Source organism: Sander lucioperca, chromosome 5, assembly GCF_008315115.2.
Source record: "Sander lucioperca isolate FBNREF2018 chromosome 5, SLUC_FBN_1.2, whole genome shotgun sequence".
In the NCBI taxonomy this organism is placed as follows: Eukaryota; Metazoa; Chordata; class Actinopteri; order Perciformes; family Percidae; genus Sander; species Sander lucioperca.
Window position 1 is genome coordinate 25,171,383 of NC_050177.1, and position 22,553 is coordinate 25,193,935.

General features: G+C 39.0%; 1 protein-coding gene across 1 annotated transcript in view; it reads left to right on the forward strand.

Annotated features, from left to right (window-relative positions):
- The first annotated feature begins 17,759 nt into the window (after positions 1–17,759).
- Positions 17,760–22,553, forward strand: part of LOC116048288 (solute carrier organic anion transporter family member 1C1-like) — a 52,987-nt gene continuing 48,193 nt past the window's right edge. The window contains exon 1 of the mRNA XM_031297291.2: positions 17,760–18,204. The gene's annotated coding sequence lies outside the window, so the exon portion shown is untranslated. The remainder of the gene's footprint in view (positions 18,205–22,553) is intronic.

Genomic DNA, 22,553 nt, shown 5'->3' on the forward strand with positions numbered 1-22,553 from the left:
TGGGATGAAAGCCAGGGAAAAAGCTGTGTCCACTGAGGCTCAGCCGTGTGGATTTCAGAGGGAGACGGAAAAATGGGCCAGTTGTAGTACGTTGTGTATACACACACACACACACACACACACAGCTTTGTGGCACTATCTTTGTGGGGACCCGTCATTGATATAATGCATTCCCTAGCCCCTTACCCTAACCTTAACCATCACAACTAAATGCCTAACCTTAACCCTTACCTTCATCCTAACCATAACCTAATTATATCCCTAATCCTACAGCCCTTTAAACTTGTGGGGTCCAGCATTTTGGCCCCACAAAGCTGTCGGGACCCCACAAGTATACTGGACTCCCGGTTTTTGGACCCCACGAATATAGTTAAACAAGAACACACACACACACACACACACACACACACACACACACAATCCTACTGTAGAAACACATTCCATACTCAGATAGGAAGTTTCACAAATAACCCTGTTGCTCTAAAAGCTTTATTCTCGCTCAAGGAAAAACCTACAAAACAAGATTTTGTTCTTTTTAAAACAAAGTTTATCTGCATGTTTTCTCCCGTTCTTTTGTTACTCAAAGTCAGCCTAGCACACCCACACGTTTCCAAGCCACACAACTCAGGAAGGCAAAAACCCATAGAGAAAAAGAAACAAAAAGGACTTGCAGTTTCCTTGTTGTTTTATTTGCAACTGCTTTAAGATTTTCTTTCTCTACTGTTTGCGATGATTTACTGATGTCCACTGAGACATGTGGGTCCTTTGCAAATCACAAAGGAACCACAAGGGAAACAAGGATATAAATCACATTATACTGTATATCACAATTCTATTTAATTTGTCTGATCTCTCAGTGGCAGTCTCCCATTGGACTATATGACCCTAATCACATTCAGACTAACTTACAAGACACAAAACTAGCTAATAAGGTAATGTGTTTTGTTAAGAAAATATAATTTCCACATGTTATGCCACTTCCCAACTTGTTTTCTTTACAGAAATATACTCAGTAATGACTGAGTACATTTGAATTAATGAATTCATAATTCATTATTTCTTCTTTGCAATATCATGTATAGCCTGGTATGTAGGCCAAATGTTTCAGAAAGTAAAGTAATCGAGTAAGCCGTAGTGGCCCAGGCCAGAGCTGACTCACAGCTCCAAATCACCCAACAGGATCTACGTCAATAAGATAATCCACTCCCTGGGGAGCCTACTGCCATCCAGGGGGTGCTGTGTACCCACAAGACACTATCTGCAAGTCTCGATCAGACCCAAATTATTCATTTGTTACTTGTTGCACAAAAGACAAAGAAAGTAATGTGGGGCAAATAACATTGCCCATTTCTCATCCGTGGAACCAAGCTTACTTTAAAAAAAAAAAACAGGAGTTCATTTATTAAGTTCAGCAAAGTCAAAGTGCAAGCCTCATACTGTCAGGGTTTTCTTTAACTACACGAAGGAAATCCAAATATTTTGTATTATGTAAAAAAAAAAAAAGGCAGAATGAGAGATGTAAGAATTTTAAACGAGACAGATAAGGAGAAACATGCGCTTTGACAAAAGCTGTCATTGTGGATGATGTCTACGTTCTGCATGGTTTCCTTTTAAAGTGCTCATATTATGCTTTTTCGCGTTTTCCCTTTACTTTATTGTGTTATATATCTTTTTTGTGCATGTAATAGGCTTCCAAAGTGAAAAAGCCCAAAGTCCACCCCAAAGGGACTTACCATCTCCAACAGAAAACACTGTTCACAAACTGCTCCAAACAGCTCTATTGTAGTCCAGCCTTAACTTCCGTGACGAACGTGCGTCATTTTTTAACGCGTTATAATGCTCGCCTAGCGGATGGCACTCCCTCATACTCTGCTTCTGATTAGCTAGCAGTGCTTACCTAGGTACTGCGCATGTGCGATTCCCAGCAAAGATGGAACAGAAGTGTGATGCCTCACTCTGTAGCTAAAACAGAGAGCTCAATGAAAAGAGGAGTGAAAAGAGGAGCTGCAGCAATGTGCACTACAACAAAAATATGTTTTTTGAAAATTAAACCATGTAAACCTATTCTGATATATATATATATATATATATATATATATATATATATATATATATATATATATATATATATATATATATATATATATATATATATATATATCCTGAAAATGAGCATAATATGAGCACTTTAAAGTAGCATATGTTGGCCAAAAGTGCAATAGAGTAAGAGGAAGTTCCATTGAAATCTGATTATAAGTCAGCAGACCTCTGGATTTCTTTCTCCACTTAGCAGTCTATAATGATGACATAACGCATGGCTCTCATTTTGATGTCCTCAGAGACTCAGACTGGTGGTGATGAAAATGAAGTTGATGTGAACAAGGAGAACAGCCTTAGTAATGAGACTTATAATAAAAGAGGAAGGAGGAGAGGGAGAAGCCTTTTAGCCTCTTGTAGCTGCTTATGAAGGGTCGGGGGGGGGGGTCTCAGATCCTTTTCACATTTCAATAGCCTACTCTAGCTGTAACTCTTTGAAGATGAGCCAGTTTGGTCGGATAAAAAAATCGTGATGATCTACGTCTCCAAGTTTGCAAAATATATTACAGGGATATGGGGTGCTGTGTATTTGATCTGACATCCGAAAAGCAACAGGGGCACACTGGGGATTCAGGTCCAGTGATTTAAGTTTTGTGTCTTTATCATCAGATCTGTAGCACGTACTTTGTGTCAAAATTACAATGTAAACAAGGGCAAATTTGAATACAATTAAAAGACTTTCATGGATTTTGACAGCACTTTTTGGACAAGCTGCCTGACTTAAGGCTGGCTCAAAAGTCGAGGTGGACTAGGATAGGGAGTGTGTGGTTATATCTGCAGTGGCACTAGTTGTCAGAGGCATTTAAGCAGCATTGATCTGTAATTTTTGCTTCAGCTCTCTAGCACATAGGCCATTTGCAACATTGCAGTTGTGAAATCCCTCAATGATTAGCTTAGTTTCACAAGACAACACAAAATGCCCAGGAGTATTGGGATTTGGTAAAACACTGACAACTGACAATTTGAAGCCATGCAAGTTGCGAGTGGCTGGTGACTTCCTGTGTGAGGGCCAATCACTCAGATCACTACAGTGGGAAACTGTTTTAAAATTGAAACAACAATATATCATAAGATAGAAATAGAAATTCACTAAGGATACAAAACACTTAATGCAACCAGTTCAACAAGTTTATTTGCACACACTGTCTAAGTTTTTACTGGTTGAACTTGTCCTACTGTGACCCAATTTCCTAACTTTTGCTAACGTTAATACTGTCTAAATCCGCAATTGTATCCATCGCACGGTTATCAAAACACCCATTGTGCACAGGAGGGCTAAACATTATGCCCTTGACTGCTTATTCCCTGTACTTACAAAAGGGTGCAGTGGTTGAACTTGTTTTTACTGTGATGAAAAAGAAAGCCTGTACTAACCAAAGCCTGAGCTTATTGTTCATGTTTCAGATCCAGTTGAGAGGAAAGGCAAGGCAAGTTTATCTGTACAGCACCTTTCAAAAACAAGGCATTTCAAAGTGCTTTACGTAAGACATAAAAGGCATTATTAAAAAGAAACACAAGGCAATATAAAAATATATTTAAATAGGATTTAAAAGAGTAAAATAAAGTGAAAGATAAAGCTAAAATATAATTAAATTAAAGTGGCAAACAGAAAAGTCTTAGGCCCTGATTTAAAAGAACTGAAATTTAAAACAAATTCCATTTGTTCAGGATATGTGGTGTACATACAAACTGAATGCTGAAGGTTTGACTCTAGTGACAGTAAACAGACTTGTCCCAGACCTTCTGAGCGGTCTGGACGGTTCAACGTAGAATCAGAAGTGTATTTACACAAGTCAGTGCTTTATAAACTAACAGTGTAATTTTAAAGTCAATTCTTTGAGAAACAGGCCAGTGCACAGTTTTGAGAACTAGACTGATGTGGTCTCTCTTGGTCTTAATGAGGACGTTCTGAATCAGCTGCAGCTTTTGATCGACTTTTCGAGAAGCTTACTGAAGATAAACGCATGGAGACGTTTTTCTAAATCCTGCTGAGACAAGTCTTGTAATTCTTGATATATTCTTAAGGTGATAGGCTGATTTAGTAATTATCTTATGTGGATAATGTAGATGTTAAAATGTAGGTCTGAGTCAATGACTACACCAAGATTTCTGGCTTTGTCTGTGGTCTTAGAGATTGTACGGTAACTATTGCAGATAAGAAGGAACTTTTATTTTGAAAAACTCAATTGAGTTTCTCTTTACAAAATGTAAATTAATTAATTACAAGGGAAATTACCTCCAATGTTGATGTGAATCAGACAGGGAGCCCCGGACACAAAACAAAGTCCATATGAAAAGAGCTAATGTTGCTTGGCAACAGAAAAAGGGCAAAGTGATATCTGACCCCTGAAACAATGTGCGTCTTACCTGCCAACACAAAGTGCAGCAGTGTATTTGTAGCGTATGCAGCAAGACGCAGATGGATTTATCCAAGTCCCATCCTGGACCAAATGTCTTCCAATAGCCTCTCCTTGCATTGGCTTGTCACGATAAGTCTACCTGTAGCAGTAAAAATAATCTGTTATCACCAGCTGATACACGACTGATCTACACATCGGTGGGTCATGTAAGGCATCGACTGGGGTCTTTTAGTTGAGCATTTTTGAAACTCTGTACAGCAACGTAGCTTTCAAACTTAAGTTGTTCTGAAATTAACCACGACTGTAAAAAGTGCTGCAAGCCTCCTGTAAACAACAGGCTTTTGAGCACACATGACTGAGCTTGAGCTCCGTGCATTGTAAATACACTACACACCATACAGAATATCGAGGCCTCACTTGCAATCTAATGTGCATACTCTTGCAATTGTTTTTCTTTTCTCATATCTCACAATTGTACCATCCCATGCTCCACCTCTATGTTTGGGAATTTGTAGACTTCCTCACACTCCCTTCACTTTTGTTGCTTGAATTCTGTGATCAGAGAATTCAAAGCTCACAAGGGAACCAGTTAGTCAAAAATGGACGCTTCCCTCCTCTGATCTCCCCTTCCAACCCTGCCTCACTGTGTACACTACATTGCCGCAATCAAAGAGACTAAATCAAAGCTGTGATAGAATTTGGGGGCGCTTTTTTGTTGTAAACAATCCAAAGCTGTGTGTAGCCATTTTGCAGGTTTTGAGTGAGACATAAGGGAGTGGTCAACTGGTTGTTTCCTTCAATCTTTTAAGAACAGGTTTTAGTTGGTTTGCAATGAAATAAAAGGACCATAGCAGTGTTTTTGCAAATGTTTGCCTCTTAACTACAAATCATGTATACTTGACATATTTGCTGGTCATTTTCAAACGCAAGCTTTACAGTTTTTGATGTATTACTCTCAGGCCAAGCTATTGGTTTTGATTCGTTTCTCTACAGTATAAAAACCCATTAGCACATTCCATTACAGTCAACATTTGTCTGCATTAATTTGCATCGTTATGCATTTAGTGTAGAATCATTTGAAAGACTTTAGAACAACAACGCAACTTGCAAAAATGTATGCAGACTTGATGTTCGTTGTGGGCTGGGGGGTGGGGGGGGGATTAAATAACTACTTTCGAGAGTATGATAATAGATTTTCATGTTGTGAGAAAATTAATAGAAACCAATGGACGCCTGAAACAGTAGAATACATCCAAATTTGTGAAACACAGCAGAATTGTTTGCAAAATGGTCACTTGTAAAGTTAAGTATACGTGTTAAACATGTGGAACCACTGATATGGTCCCAGTTTATAGTAACATTACACCAATTTTAAAAGCAGTGTTTCACTGCGTTTCACTTCTGACCACACGTAGCATTAGTGGTATGGGAGTGATCCGAAGTTTTTTTTGTTGCACCTGAAACCACACCCAACAGTGATGGCACGGTGTACTGACACACCCTTGAGTACACTTTTACAACACTGCAGCAAGGTGAAACGTTAAATCAGTGGAGGTCAGCAAAAAACTGATTTCAGAGGGTTTTAAGTTGCTCTTGAAGTTCATTCAACTCCCCTCCTTTTAGTCAATTACCTTCTGGCTCTCAGAATTCTTTATTTTCATCCCAAATTTATTAGGTAAAGATTCTTGGCCACCAAAACATACCATGTCAACTGTTTCGTCTTGGTCTGAATCGTCATGGCAACAGTGGTTTGTAGCTGGCAATCACACAATTAAATCACGTTTACATCTTTTTGTAAAAATTGGGCCAGAAAACAACAAAAGTACAGGGTCTGCGACGAAATGATTTCAGTTTATAAAAGCCAGTATGTGTGGTTTCTTTTAAATGATGATGAGAAGAAGGGGATTGCTACACAGTGGATTAACTTGTGCAAACCAAAGAAACTTTTTGAACTCTGTGTTTTTTTGTGATTTGCACAAAATGAGCCCTAAAAGGAGCATGTTTCTTGCATTTTCATATTTGTCAGTGTTATCCAGAACCTGGGGAGAATGTCTGGATATGCATATACTTTGTAACAGAAGACAGGACAGATTAAAGCAACGTATGAACCATTTTAGCATTCATCTAACAGACCAGAACTCACGCCGTTGTCGACATGTCTTTACTGTTTGTTGTTATTTCACTGCCTTGTCAATAGACAGCAGTAGCACTACAGTGGAACTGACCGACTGTTCTTTTCTCAGACCTTGTAGTTCCTTTTGATGGTTTGAACCAAAAACATTCCTTTTTGTATTGTTTGTTGTTTCAGCCATTTTAAAAGGGGGCTATGCTCCTGTGCCATACCATTTTCACATGTACAGTATGTGTGTATGTCTACATTGTTTGAATGCTACATTCATCAGCTTTCCTTGTTTGTCACAAAGGAAACCAAAACACACTTTTTTCACCACCTTTAAAGCAAGACAAACAAAACTGGTATGTTTTTATTTTCTATAGCCGGCGCTTCACAGACTCAATTCATTTCTTCTCTCCAGTATCTTGCACTTAACACATGTAGCAATACCTACAGGATGGGGAAATTGTGTGATTCACCAGTATTTGTTTAAGTGGAATATGATATTTTATTTCTAGATATTGTTTGACTTTGTATAAAAAAAGATATACTGTACAGATTCAAAAGTATATTATAACAAAAAAAACTTTTAGAAAAATATTTATTTTTACTGTTTTGTAATTTAGACACAATACTGTAGCTCCTCTATTGCCAGACTTACTGGAAGTGCCTCTCGATAATGTATTACAAAGTAACTATACAATATATTGGGATTATTAGAACCTGTCACTAGCAGAGCAGTTTTGATGTTGTAATGTGAATATTGTTGAATAATAAGATTTATAAATGCTGCATGCGTGTCTGTCTGGTTCTTTAGCCATTTCTCAAAGTTTCGGGTCGACATTACGACATTTTTATGACACATTTTTAAAATTACTAAGTTCAAGTTGTAATTAGATATCAGTGTACAATATGAAATAGACTTCACATAAGTTGCAATTGTTGATCATATATTTTCAGCTGGTAATGACTAACATGTACTGCCTGCTATATTTAAGTACGTTTTTCAGTCATGTTGGTCCATAATTAGTCAACTTGAAATGCAGTATAGCCAACCCTAACTAACGTAAAGTACAGCTCTATGGCTTTTGTTCATGTGTTTCCTGCTTGGCTGAATCTTTTGTTCATAATTACATTTCTTACAATATGTGTAATGGAAGTGTAGCCAAGTGCAAGACAGTAACACTGTGCTACACACTATTAGGAGAGCAGCAGGTGTCAACAAAAACGCCTACTAGTGCTGCCAACACTTAGCCTTTGTGGCTGTGAGAACAAATTTGTTTTCACAGGTTGCGCTTATAGAGGAAAGGTGGACATGGAGCCACAAAGACTCATGCACTCTGATTTCAAGTGACATCAAATTGGTAAGTAAGTAATATTTCAGCATGGCTTAGACATACAGTTAGACATTATTCTATCTATTCATTGAGGGTTCAAGACCAAAATGTGCTACTTGCTATTGCCATTTGTCTATCTTCAACCCCATAGTTCAGTAAGCATATGAGTTATAATAAGCATAATGTATATTGTGATTTATTCGCTAATTAGTTTTTTTTTTTTTTTAAACATCCACATCTACATTATCCACAATGCAATGCAACTCGACCAATGACAGTTCGGTCAGGGATTCTCTATAAACCGTCTCTGGTTATGCTAGTAGCTGCTAATGTAGCCTTCAGTTGCTAGCCTCAAGTAGTGGGAATGGGAATTATGGCTCTTTGAAGGCAGCCGGATCTTGTGACTCGTTCCTTTTCCAGCTCATTGTTGTTTCTTTTTTTTTTTTTCAAGGCTGGTGGTTAGGTTTATCTGTGAAATAATCACTAGGATAATGATAGGGTAAGATTTGGATCAGATTTAAACTTAGACATACCATCAAAATGATTTCATTTTGCATGTGTGGATTAGGTTTAGCAGCACTAAAATACTCATATTGCCAGACCTAATGATCTTCATTGTTAACATTACACAAGGTGACGCCATATCCCTCTGTTTTGTCAGTGAATTTACTACTTTGAATTTACCCTCTGTGTGAAATGTATAATGTAAATGAGGTTGCATTGCCTTGAATGCAATTCCTCCAACATGTATTATTAGACAACTTTTCATGGGCACAATAAAAAAAACAAGTAGCCTGTAATGTATAAAAGTGTAAAACAAAAACAAAACAATGATAAAAACAGCTCTCACAAAGTACGAACTGGTTCTGTTCGTTCTTACCAAAGAGCTGTTGAAAAGAATTGGATTGTTTGGGAACGTGACATCACTAGTCACGAGCAGTGATGAGGAGCGGGCTACAGAGGTCTGGTAAACTCACTTCTTTATAATTCCACACCCCCAGATCTTTCTAATTTTCAAACTTGTAGTCTTCAGCCCCAATTAATGCTTATTCGATGATATGAATCGAGGCAATAACAGGCTACAGAAGGCTTTATAAAAACAATTCACATGTGCAATAGTATTTAAGACCTTGACAGACTTTTTGGTAGCATTCCCCATTAATCTATCCTACTGTTCATGGTGACCTTAAATTCTTCAAACTCATCTCCATAAGTTATCAAATATCCCTAATGCAAATGGTGGGACACACACAAAGATAATTTTATTGTACAAGTGGTTTCTATTAGACCTTATTAATATCCCCATTGTCAGAAGAATATGCAATTCCTTCAGCGTATTGGCCTTCATCAAATTATGTATGAAATTCAAAGCCATTTCATTTTATATAGGTGGGAAGTGGTGGCAGTAGGGAATCCAGTGGCTATTTCCTATGCGATATATGTACGATGTATGTATGTTTTCTAAAACAAGTCAATAGGTGGATTTGCAAGCAATTTTTATAATGTTAGAAGACAGACAGAAAGTTGTGGGATGTGAGGATGCCAGAAATGTTTCATGTTCACAAAAGTGTGAACAAAAGCAGTGACTGTCTTCTGCTTCAAGTTGCTTTTCAAGCTGAGCCAGTTATAGTTTAATTTTTATGTTCATTGATAATATTTCTAAATTTACAATGACAAAATCATCAAATTCATTCTTTGAGATTCTGTCAGTATTTCCAGTGCAGAGGATTTCATATTGACTGTATGTTCTGTCTAGTACACCCCTTTGGTAATCTTGTTGTCATTGAAGCTGCCTCTTTGAAGTACACCTTTTTCTGATCAATTTTGCTTCAGCCTTTGGAATTTACCAGTGGGTGTTTTTAAATATCAACATCATACATCCTTTTCTTGCATCCGCTGGGTGGATTTCTTTTTCCACAAGCTCATGTTTTATTTGCCCTGGCAGATGCGTCTGGTCCCCCTCAAGTTCAGACAGATTTCCAGCTGGCCAGCTGGTGTTTCTTTGCACGTTTCTGATTGGTTGTAGGTCTATCCAATTGCGTCCAGAGTCATTTTGGTCCACAGTGTTGATAACTAACTCAGTCTCACGGCAGTTTGTGAAATGGTCATGTTATTTAATCTATTGATTCGTGTACACGGACACGGTAATGTCGTTTATTTCGTGGTGGTGAGCACATATTTTAAACTAATGTATTTCAATGGGAAGCATCTTTCGTGATCACAGCACGACTACGGTAATGAGTAGTATGAAATGCCGAAAATCCATTGGTTGGGGTGGTGGATGGGTCAAACAACACAGGACTTTCACCCCGGAGACCGAGGATCGTGTCCCACGTGTGACGTTAACTTTCCCCGTTGTTCTTTTCCTAAACTCAACCGTCCCGTTGTTGTCCCGCGTCCCCCAGAGACCGTGGATCGTGTCCCGGCATGTGACGTGTCCTTTCCCCATTCTTCTTTTTCTAAACCCAACCTCCATATAGATGCTTCCCATTACGTGCTCACCACCACGAAATAAACGAGATTAACGTGTCCGTGTACAAGAATCAATAGATTAAAAACAACGTGACCATTTCACGAACTGCCGTGAGACCGTGTTGTGATAACGCCCCTTGGAAATTGAAAATTAACTAAGAATGGACTAAGAATATAGGATAAGTTAGATAAGTGCTGGATTCATACTTTGATATTGACCTTTACTCTTCATCATCTCCTTATCCTGCTCATTCTGTGCTCTCTGTTATGATCTCTCCCTCCCTTACAACATCTTTCTGTATACCCAACTACCTCAGAACTTTACTTCGTCCCCTTCATTCATTCATTTATTCATTCATTTCTTCTGATAATCTGCGCCCTTCTTAGACCTAACCTTGTGACGTCTGCGGATAATGAGCAATCATGTGAATCAAGCCTTGTGGAACAGGAAGAGGGCTCACCACTCACCATCAGTCACATGATCTGCACTTAGATCAACATGACCGGTTCATTCACTTTCCCTCTGCTGTCTTTAACTTATCCCTCTAAGGCCATGTCTACACTGGTTAAAACTCCATTTTGGCCTTCCATCCTCATTATTGTAACCAAGTATCTTTCACAACAAAACCAGAGTGGACAAACCCCAAAACACAAGTCTTACTTTGCTGTGTCTGGTGGATAATTTCCCTTGGAAATATGGAGCAACCACTTCCCAGAGAGAGAGAGAGAGAGAGAGAGAGAGAGAGAGAGAGAGGGAGTCTCCTCACTAAATCATGAACTGCAATGCAAAATGTTGTTACCAGAGGAATAAGAAAAAGAGATTTAGCTGGCTTCATTGTTTTAGGATTTCAGTGTGGACAGAGAACTTCAAAAACTGTCAGGCGCCCAGATATGGAGGGCGGAGGTTAATCCTCGACGCAGCGGGCCTGGGTTCGATTCTGACCTGCAGCCCTTTGCTCCATGTCATTCCCCCCTCTCTCTCCCCTTTCATGTCTTCAGCTGCCCTGTCAAATAAACGCCTAAAAATGCCCAAAAAATAATCTTTAAAAAAATATTATTGTAGAAGCAGAAGGCATGGCACAGCTCGACACACTTTTTTTGGGGTTTTCAGTTAGTTGTGGATAGTAGCCTACTTGATACTTTTTTGGTACCACCTTGGTCGAGGTTTCAAGCGAGCTGAGCAGATACTAAAAGGTGGAGTTAAAACACTGCTGATCAGTAATTTGGTCAGAAAGAACAGTCACTGAAGATGATGTCAGGGCAGTTTCATGTGGCGCTGCTATGGTGATCAGCTGAGAATCCCACCTACACTGAGGGGGTACTATCCACAGTGAAAAACAAAAAAGAGAAAAGCACCTGGTACCAAAAGTGAGTTGAGCTGGAACACGCAGTGGAAATGAGGCATTATCAGTGTGGACATGTACTGAGGCACAGGGGTGCTTTGAGCTGGCTGCTAACATCATCATGCTAACATGCTCACAAACACAGTGCTAAGTAAGGGTTACTGCCCGACGAGGTGTTCAATATCAGGTATTAATAGAAGATGGAAAGTCCAAAGTCCATTACTTACTCTCAGGACCTGCCGCTAGTCTGCTAAAGAGGCGTGACGGTGGCGATAACCACATGACACAGATACATAAAATTACTCTGAGTTGCACCACCTCGCTTCTAAACCGTCTCTGGATTCATTTTTTGTGGTGAACCGACCGACCAACATTGCCATCTCATGGGCCATGCCGCTAGCATGGCTAAAAACAAAGCTAGAAATGTTGGTGTCAATCAATCAATCAATCAATCAATCAATCAATCAATCAATCAATCAATCAACATTTATTTATATAGCACTTTACAGCAACCATCAGGTATCCAAAGTGCTTCACATCAGAAAACAAGAATAAAACAACATATCATACAACAAAAGAATGAAACATAGAAAACAGTAAAATCAGAAAAGGTTACATAGAAACAGGAAGAGGAGAGGGACATTGTCACACCACTACTACGTATTAAAAGCCATTCTAAACAAATATGTTTTGAGTTTGGACCTAAAAAGAGCTACATCTGTAATAGTGCGAATATCAGGGGGTAACTTGAGAGTCTCGGGGCAGCAACTGCAAAAGCCTGATCACCACACTGTTTATACCTTGACCTTGGGACTTCTAAAACCAGTTTATTTGAAGACCGCAATGACCGGTTGTGCTCACGCAGCGTTAAAATCTCAGACAAATACTCCGGGGCCAGGACATTTAAGGCCTTGACAACAAACAAAAAATAAAATCTTAAAATCAATTCTAAAATGCACAGGGAGCCAATGTAGGGTGTAAAGAACGGGAGTGATGTGTGCACGTCTAGATGTATTTGTTAAAAAGCGAGCAGCAGCATTTTGCACAAGTGAAGTCGTGAGATGGAGGTTTGATTCAGACCAACATAAAGAGCATTACAGTAATCCAACCTTGAACTAATAAAAGCATGAATCGCCTTTTCTAGATCGTGCCTGTTAAGGAAAGGCTTAACTTTAGCCAGGAGACAAAGCTGGAAAAAGCTCACTTTAACACCATTGCTGATCTGCTTGTCAAGTTTCATGTTGCAATCGAAAGTAACCCCAAATTTTTGACAGCTGGCTTAAGGTATGAAGCCAGAGCTCCCAAACTCAAAGCTGGGCCGTTTGGCGTGCATGAAGTACTGAAGATGATACACTCATTTTTAGGTTTGTTCAAGTTAAGAAAGTTTTGTGAAAGCCACAACTTAATATCATTAATACAACTAAGCAGGGAGTTTAGTGCGACACTGTCATTCGGTTTCATGGGCAAATAAATTTGCAAATCATCTGCATAACAATGAAATGACAGGTTGTGCTTTCTTATAATAGCCCCTAAAGGCAACATATATAAGGAAAACAGGATGGGGTCAAGAATTGAACCCTGGGGTACCCTGGCTGACAAACTAAATGCCAATTTAGAAAAAATATTATCTTGGCCGGCCTCATCTTGTTTAACTTTAAACACTAAAAAAACAAACTCTGTTTGCTTTTCCATTAAAAAACTACCTCTAACGCAACTCTTGAATGTACAAATTAATGGGGAGCATATTGAACAAGTAACTGAAGTGAAGTATCTGGGAATAATTATAGACTATCAGTTGAATTTCAAAAGTCATATCAAGAAAATCTGTAAAACCATTAAGGCCAACTTGGGCTGTTTTATGATGATAAGAAACTGCCTGACTCTTGACTGTGCTTTTATTTTTTTAAATTCTATGATTCTCTCACACATATCGTATGGCTTAACCACATGGTCCCAACTTCACCAGACATCAGACCATAGAGTGTCTTTATAACCGAGCCTTAAAGTCCTGGACAAGAAGAGAATAAGGTACTTTCACTGCCAAATTCTAAGCAAACATAAGATTTTAAGTTTTGCTAATTTTATCTCACTGCATTTTGTTAAATTGGTCTTCAAATGCCTAAATAACACTGCTCCCCCACCCCTTTGCAAAACAATAACAAGACAGCAAAGTGGTACCAGATCCACCACCCGAGCAGCGTTAAAAGGCAATTGTAGTATTCCTTTCCATAGAACATAATTTTCCCAAATTGCCTTTTCAGTAAAAGGGGCACAATTATGGAACTCTCTGCCAGATCACTTAAAATGTATCCCAACATTAGCCACCTTCAAAAAAAATACCAAATTGTGGCTAATTCGGGAACAATCTTGCTCTCATATTTAGTTTTTACACTGTGCTCTCTCTGTATACTTTCTTTCCTTTTTCATTTCATTCCATTTTATTTTATCTTTGTCTTATTTTTAATAATGTAAATCTTTATTTTTATTTTTAACCAAAAGCCCTACTAGGGACAAGTGTCGTGAATTAGCTTCGGCTAAAAACACTATGATACATACATCAGATGACTGTTGAAGCTTATCTCTGTTTTTTGTATCTGTCCCTATCTAAATAAACCTTTAATAATAATAATAATAATAAACAAGAGAGAGGAGCAACTGACGAGGAGAGGTCACCAATCATGACAGAGAAGCTCCTTTTTGTCAAGTAGGAGCTAAACCACTGAAGTGCCGAGCCTCGGATGCCTACACAATGATCAAGGCAAGAGAGGAGGACTGCATGGTCCACTGTATTAAACGCTGCGGTAACACTTTACAATAAGGTCTACTAGTAGGTAATTAATGATGAATGAAAACGAATGAGGAACGAATGGTTAGTTAATGAGTAGTTACTGATTGACTGTGATTCAAGCACTAATGATTAGTGACTGTTAAACAGACTGGTAGTTACTGTTAAATGAATGAGTAACGAATGGTTAATGAATAGTTACTGATTGACTGTGATTCAAGCACTAATGATTAGTTACTGTTAAACAGACTGGTAGTTGCTGTTAAATGAATAAGTAACGAATGAGAAACTACTGGTTAATGATTAGTTACTGAATGACGGACTCAAGCACTAATGATTAGTTACTGATAAATAGACTGTGTGTGTTACTATTAATATTAATAAATAAAATATAAAATATTATTTATAAAATATAAAATATAAAATATATCATTAGGAAATCTGTTCATGGGATTTATAGTAATAAAAAGAATAGACATGACACAGGATGATTCTCATAATATATTTTAATAATGATATTTACAAAACATTTACAATGACAAACAAGGTATATTCTGTAGCATTGACATTGTTGAAGGGCATGCTTTATTTACCATTACCGAAGCATTGTGCGTACCTGCAAATAAAGTGATGTATCATACTGAGTGGTTAATCATTAAATGATGATTAGTTAAGCATTCACCACCATTAGTTAAGCATTGTGCGTACCTGGAGATAAAGTGATATACTGAGTGGTTAATCATTAACAAATGATTAGTTAAGCATTCACTTAACTGCTTAACTAATCATTCATTAATGATTAACCACCACTTAGTACCAATGGTAGTGAATGCTTAACTAATCATTTGTTAATAATTAACCACTCAGTATGATATATCACTTTATCTCCAGGTACGCACAATGCTTAACTAATGATGGTAAATGCTTAACTAATCATTCCTTAATGATTAACCGCCACTAAGTACCAATGGTAGTGAATGCTTAACTAATCATTCTTTAATGATTAACCACTCAGTATGATGCATCACTTTATTTGCAGGTATGCACAATGCTTCAGTAATGGTAAATAATGGTTAGGTAATCATTCGTTAATAAGTAGCAGCAAACTAAGGATCAATCCTTCTTTGGTCTTTAACTACTGCTCAACAGCGCACAAAACCCAGGGTGGCAGGATTAAAGCATGCCCTGCAGCAGCATACAATTGCTTTTATGCCTTCAACAATGTCAATGCTACAGAATATACCTTGTTTGTCAGTGTAAATGTTTTGTGAATATCATTATTAAAATATATTATGAGAATCATCCTGTATTATGTCTATTCTTTTTATTACTATAAATCCCAGGTAGGCACTGAGCCTGACACGAACTCCGCCTATCTTATGCCGCGTCTCCTGCGGCGATTGTTGCAGAGCCGAAGGCAGCGGCGTATTTGACTGCCTGTAGATTGGCACTTTCTCCGCAGAATTACAGATACTTAAAAGGGTCAGGCGGTCATACACCAGCAGCGGTGGCACATTTCGAGTGACAAGTAGTAGGAACAGGAAAATCAACAACAATCTCAGCAGAGGTAAGCAGCGAAACACACACAGCGGCGCCATCTTGAACTTGAACTTGGTGTCAGTGTAGTTTGTGTTCCCTCACACCCTTTTGCAGGTACTTTGAAACTAAATTTAGAGTTAAAAATATTCACATGACGTTAAATTATCAAGCATCTAGTATTACATTGATGAACTTGATAAGGACCCCTTCCAGGTAGCTAACCTGATGCACAAAGGAAAAAGTAAATTTTAGGTCCACAAAAATGATAAGCACAATGACAGGACAATGATTGTTTTGTTGGACAATGTCATATCAGTTATTTTCCATGGAGTTCAATTGCTATTTACACGAATGTAAACTGACAGTCTGTCATATACACAAATTAGCTGTAGCCTAATCCCTATCTAATCGCATGACATTGCTATTCATGTTAAGGCCAAAAGCCATGGCCACGCCACAGAATTCTACAGAGGAATTGCAACAGCATTTTAGTAAAATTGCCTTGATCCTTGTTGTGTGAGTGTGAGTGTGTGAGTGGAAACGCATACAGGGAGCTGTCAATCATCATCAGGGTTACACACACACACACACACACACACACACACACACACACACACACAATTTGGCCCCAATTGGCCAATGTACTGTTCATTGTGAAATGTAGCTTTATCAACAGTGTTAGTTAAAGGCATTTGTAAATCTCATATATGGCATAATAAGTAACATTAAGGTAATATTTTTTCAGTAAGGAAGAAAACTGTAAAAACTATTACACAAGTGTGCAATTAGTTCAAATTAGTTCAAATACATTACAGATTTTAATAGTATGCTTTAATATAATTCTCAATTCAGCATCAAGTACATTTTTCATTCTATGTGCCAAAATCAGTGATAGTGATCATACAGTACTACATCTAGCCTGGTTATTCAAGCCATTCATATTTCATGGACTACAAGTCACCATAGCAACACAGAAATATGCTAGACTTATTGGTCACAGGACCAGCTGTAAATAAATAGGGGCAAATCCTATGTTTATTTGTATAATTACCTTTTTCTGAAAGGGGAATTCTTTTTTGAAAATCATTGTTTTATGGTTTTTATCACTCAGATTAAGCAGAAATCTTTGATACCATTAATATCTGCTTTTGTCAAGCCTAAAACATCACGTTTTTATATCCATTACTATAAATATATAAAAACACTATTGTCTCATTATGTTTTATGTTTGAGTTTGAACTTGAAGATAACTTGGACCACTTCTAGCAAATGAAATTAGCAAACCAATTGCCTGATCCAGAACTTAAGGATATAACTCCATCATGTGCTCTATTACAGAACGTTGTAAACAGGACTTTTGTGAGACTATGCTGGCATGAGAGGAGAGAATATTGCTCTTTGTGCAGAGCAACATAAATACACGGAACTAAATCTGCACAATAAATAGTCACTTTTATAATCATAGAAAAAGCGAATTATCTCCAAATGAATGAATGCAACTCATTACGGAATACAGACACAGAGAGCAATTAAGAGGGGGATACAGCAACATTTCAGTGATCCATTCTAATAAAGCTCAGTTGAATTGAACAGAAATTAGAGAGAGATGGGGGAGGTATAAAGGGAGGAGAAGGGAGAAAAAGAGAGAGAGGCAGGGAGATACCGAAAGAGAGAGAAAAGAAACGAGAGACAGAGAGAGAGAGAGAGAGAGAGAGAGAGAGAGAGAGAGAGAGAGAGAGAGAGAGAGAGCGCTGCGGATTAAGACGTTTTTCTGTGTGAGCGGGTTCTTGCTTGAAGCCATCTATCTGCAGAGTCATTTCAAGAAAAAGAGGAAGCGGCGGGGTCACTTTTCGAGCGCATCCAACACTATCTCCAAGCTGCGTTTCACTGATGGACACCAACCGGTGAAGACATGTTGCTAAATATCTCTCTTTGATCTCGATTAGTCTGCCTGAGAGTTACCGTGAAGTCGACTGGAAATTAACTATACAGATGCACCTTTGTCTCAGAGCATTTATGATAAGTATCGACGCTTCTCCTCCTTTCCCATTCACGTGAGAAGTTTGACCGGAGCTGGCTGAAGGGAGGCTGTGTTTCCGATTGGCTGTTTAATCTGTGTAGCTCAAGCATCTGGACCACTGTTTCTCAGCACATTGAGGTAAGTGGTGCGCCTTTTTCATCCTAATCATTTTCTTGTTGGATATCCCAGCTGTCGCCTAGTGTTTAGGATGTCTGCGCTATGGCTTTTGAAATATATTCAAATAGCATGCCACTTTTTCACTAACTGTGTTAAAGGCCAATGATTCCTGTTAACACATGTTCATCTGACTGTGAGGAGTATTTTCTTCAGTGAACACGTAGGCTGACTGTGATACTGTCTTGAACTGTAAAACCTGTTTGAACAATAGGCCAACTTAACAGTGAACATAACTGTAAGATACCCGTGGGGGGTCTTCATCACAAGGCATCTGCTGTACCTTCAGAGCTTCCTGTTATGTCATGTGGCTATGTATTGTTTGACGTTGACTGCACAGTATAGTATACAGTCAACGTCAAACAGTGTATACAGTCAACCGTGTGTTGCACAATTGCCCAAGCAAAATTTCCCCTTAGGGGACAATACAGTATATTGTATCTTATCTAATATTCTCCTACTTAGCAGCGTCTTGGGTTTAATCTGAAAAATGTTCCCTTGATGAAGATTGCTTGAGAGGCTTCATAGAGATATTGGCCACAAGCATTATGAGGTAAATTCTGGTCCTGAGAAATGCTGCTCAAAAATAAATAACTTTTTCTTTTATTCTCTCAATTGTAAGAAGTTATTTGTCTTCATGTGTACAGTCACCTCGTCTTCCCTTCAACCTTGAAAAAAACTGTTTTTCTGACATTTTTGACGCCTTTTTTCACAATTTGTTTTTGCTTTTTCAAACGTTTTAAATTTTTAATTTTTTCTTCTACACATTTTCAGCGCTTATTTCTATGTCCCATATTTTCTGATATAAAACAAAAATTTAAAACGGGTCAATGTGACCCGAGGTCAACACAAGGGTTTAAAAATGTTGATACCTCTATTCTCAGTGTCCCCAAATCATAAAAAGTGGTTATTGAGGTCCTTTAGTTCTCATTTTTACCATCTTATCTTAATTGTCTAAGCAAATGGGTAGGAACCATTAAAGCTAGCATCAGTAACACCTGCATGTTTACTATCACCAGTGTTGAGAGAGGATTGAAATTATGCTCAAACTGCAGCGGAGATGGTGGAGCTGATGTGGGATGGTTGTGTGGAAGCCATCTACTGGATCTGACCCATTTAACGAACCTTCAACCAAACCTTTTCCTAACCCCAACCACAAATCTTAATTTAAACATAACCATCTTTAATCTTCAGTTGGTAATACGGATTATGAAGTTATAACCACAGGGTACTGCCCTTTAACAGCATGCGGATTCAGCGGGGAGCTCAACACCCCAAGATGTATGTAAATAGGCCCTATATATGTGTGTGTATATATATATATATATATACACACACATATACAGGGCCTATATACCTATATATATATATATATATATATATATATATATATATATATAGATGGCCTATATGTTAAACATTTACTATATGTACATATTTCTTTCTATATTTATTGTTTGTTTATGTCATATTAATGTTTAATATTTTTATGTATGCACCAACAAACAAGGCAAACCCGTCTCCAGCTACCAGTCCACACTACATGCTTTGTCTGTACGGGGACTTGAACCGGCGACCCTCTGGCCAAGTCCCCACAGACTGAGCTACTGCCAACCCAATAACCAGAACAAGATGAAGTGTGCTCATTCTACAGAATAATTAACTGTTTAGTCCTATCCAATCCAAAGGCAACTATAGTGTCAAAAGCCTGAGATTAAAAATGTATTTTAAAGGTCCCACCAGGGATGTCACGAGAACCGATACTTCGGTACCAAGTCGGTACCAAAATTCTGAAAACGGTACTCATTTTTCTACAGTACCGTATGCTCTAGTCTGCCGCTAAATGTTGAAGAGGAAGAAGAACGCCGACCGGCACAGAAAAGCAGAATAGCGCCTCATCTTCGTTCACGTTGCTCACTGACGGCTTGACCCAACTGTAGTCAGCCTCTGGTAGCAACGGCTTTTTCATCAGTTACGTTAAAGCTTTAGGTTGTATTAGCTTTATATTAATGAACATCTGTTTCATTCAAGCCATTCCCAAATGAGTTGATACAGAGCTAATCAGCTTCACAAAACTCTCTCTGTATTTCACAGTGTTTAGAAATTGGTGTTGTCCGGCGACTTTCGCGAAGATAATTACTTCTTCTGAAGAGTCCATGTTTTTTTAATCCTTTGTGTCCTTCTTGGCTAAGTAGCAACTGTGTGGAGGAGGGGTGGGGGTGGTGCACAATCACGGAAGGCTTGTGTCATGTGGATGCACCGACAGAATTGTTGTCAATAGGCCTACTTAGAATTACTCATGGGGGAGACAGAAACTACGCACTATAGCTTTAACTTTAACCATCCCGGTTCTATGTGAAAAAACAACAATGGCAGAGAGAAACAGACTATCTAAACATGCTTGCTTGCTGTCTGGGAGCAAAAGTTAACCGTATGCTGGCTGTGTGGTGATACCAGGCTTCAAAGCAGTGGGCTGTGGGTCCAGAATACTGAAGTTTTCTCCAGATTACATACATGAAATTTCATTGGTGTTGGTATGTAGGTAGAAAGTGCTGCTACAATGGCATTACAGTCATTCCTCGGCTGCAATGACAGTTCAGAGATGCAGACAGCGCAGGTGCGCAAGACCCTGAAACGCTGACCAATCAGAGCAGACAGGGCTTTTTTGGAAGGGGTGCCTTAAAGAGACAAGCACTAAAACAAAGTGTTTTAGACAGAGAGTGAATACAGACAGACAGACAGAAAAATAATGTGTTTTTTGAACACTAAAGCATGTAAACATGTTCTAGTAAAAAAACAAAATACAAGTATGGACCTGAAAATGAGCATATGGGAGCTTTAAGACGGGATTTAAAAACCGGCTGTGTCATTTTTAAGAACTTGCTTTTCTTAATTCTTAAAAAGATAATTCTATAATTAAAGCTGCAAGCAGTGTTGGACGGGCCCTCGCTCCTCTGCGTGCGTTGAGGTTACTGGCGGACGCCGCTCCTTGCGACCGTGCATTTGGGCAGCACTCAGACAACACTACAAATCGTCACCAATGAAAAGGGAACTCCCTCTTGAGTTCAATGATAGGCTACCTCACACAAGACGTATGTGTGACGTCTACGTCATACAGTTCATTAGCTGTGAGGGGGTGTGGCCAAAGCATTGGGGTCAGGGCAAACCTTTACCAATAAAAAAGGAAGTCTCTGCTGAGTCCATTGATACCTCACATAAGACTCTACCTTAAACGGGTCAGCAGTTATGAAAGGGGGCGTGGCTTAAGCATAGAGGGCCAAACCATCATCAATGAATAAAGAACTCTCTGCTGAGTTCAATGATACCTCACACAAGACTCTACCTAAAGCCTGGTTCACACGGCAGGATAATTAGGCTGATTTTAGCCCTGATTCACCCTTCCGACAATCTTAAGGATGCTCCGATTATCGTAAAATAATCTGATCAGATATTCCTGCCGTGTGTGGTGTGTTAAGACTGCTCTCGTCTGCTCGGAAGGACGTTGGGACCGCTTCGATCTCAAATCGGGGATATCCAACATGTTGGATTTATTTGGCCCGATTTCTCCTCGTGTGTGATGTCCCCCGGGGACAAACGAGCACGCAGCCTGTGGACTGTGGCGTGTAGCCAATCAGAAAGCGAGGTGACGAGGCGGCGAGGAAAGAACCGGGAAACAAAATCAAAACAGCCGGCAGCATGGCGCACCAGAAAGTCCGGTGGACGTCGGAGATAAGTATAGCAAGTATAGTCCATGCTCGCGTTGTCTCCACTTCTTTGACCATCACCTTTTCTTTTGATAACGTTTTTTTTTTCGGTTAAAAACAAACTACAAACTATCGCCACTGCATCCTCTTCGTCCGCCATGATTGTTTACTCTGAAGTCACGTTTGATCTCGAGGGATTTTGCGAGATTTCCCGTCTGACCTGGGAAGTCGGGAGTCAAATCGCCGCGTGTGATGTGTTGATTTTGCCGTGTGCTGCGCACCACACACTGTACGACCAAAACTGTTAGACCCGTGATTTTTTATCGCCGTGTGTGGGGTCTCTCAGGATTGGAAAATCGGCCGACAATTTTAAAATCGTCCCGTGTGAACCAGGCTTTAGACGGTTCAAAAGCCATACGAGGGGGGCGTGGCCTAAGTACATGGGCGTGGTTAAAGTATAGGGGGTGGCTCAGTATCACATGTAGACCACACATTATAAGTTTCATGTAAATCGGATGATGTTTTTTTATATAAGGCAGATTTCCTGTTGCCAGCGGGGGGCGCTATGACCAAAAGTCAATTTTGGCCTGTAGATGTCCTAAGACCTGG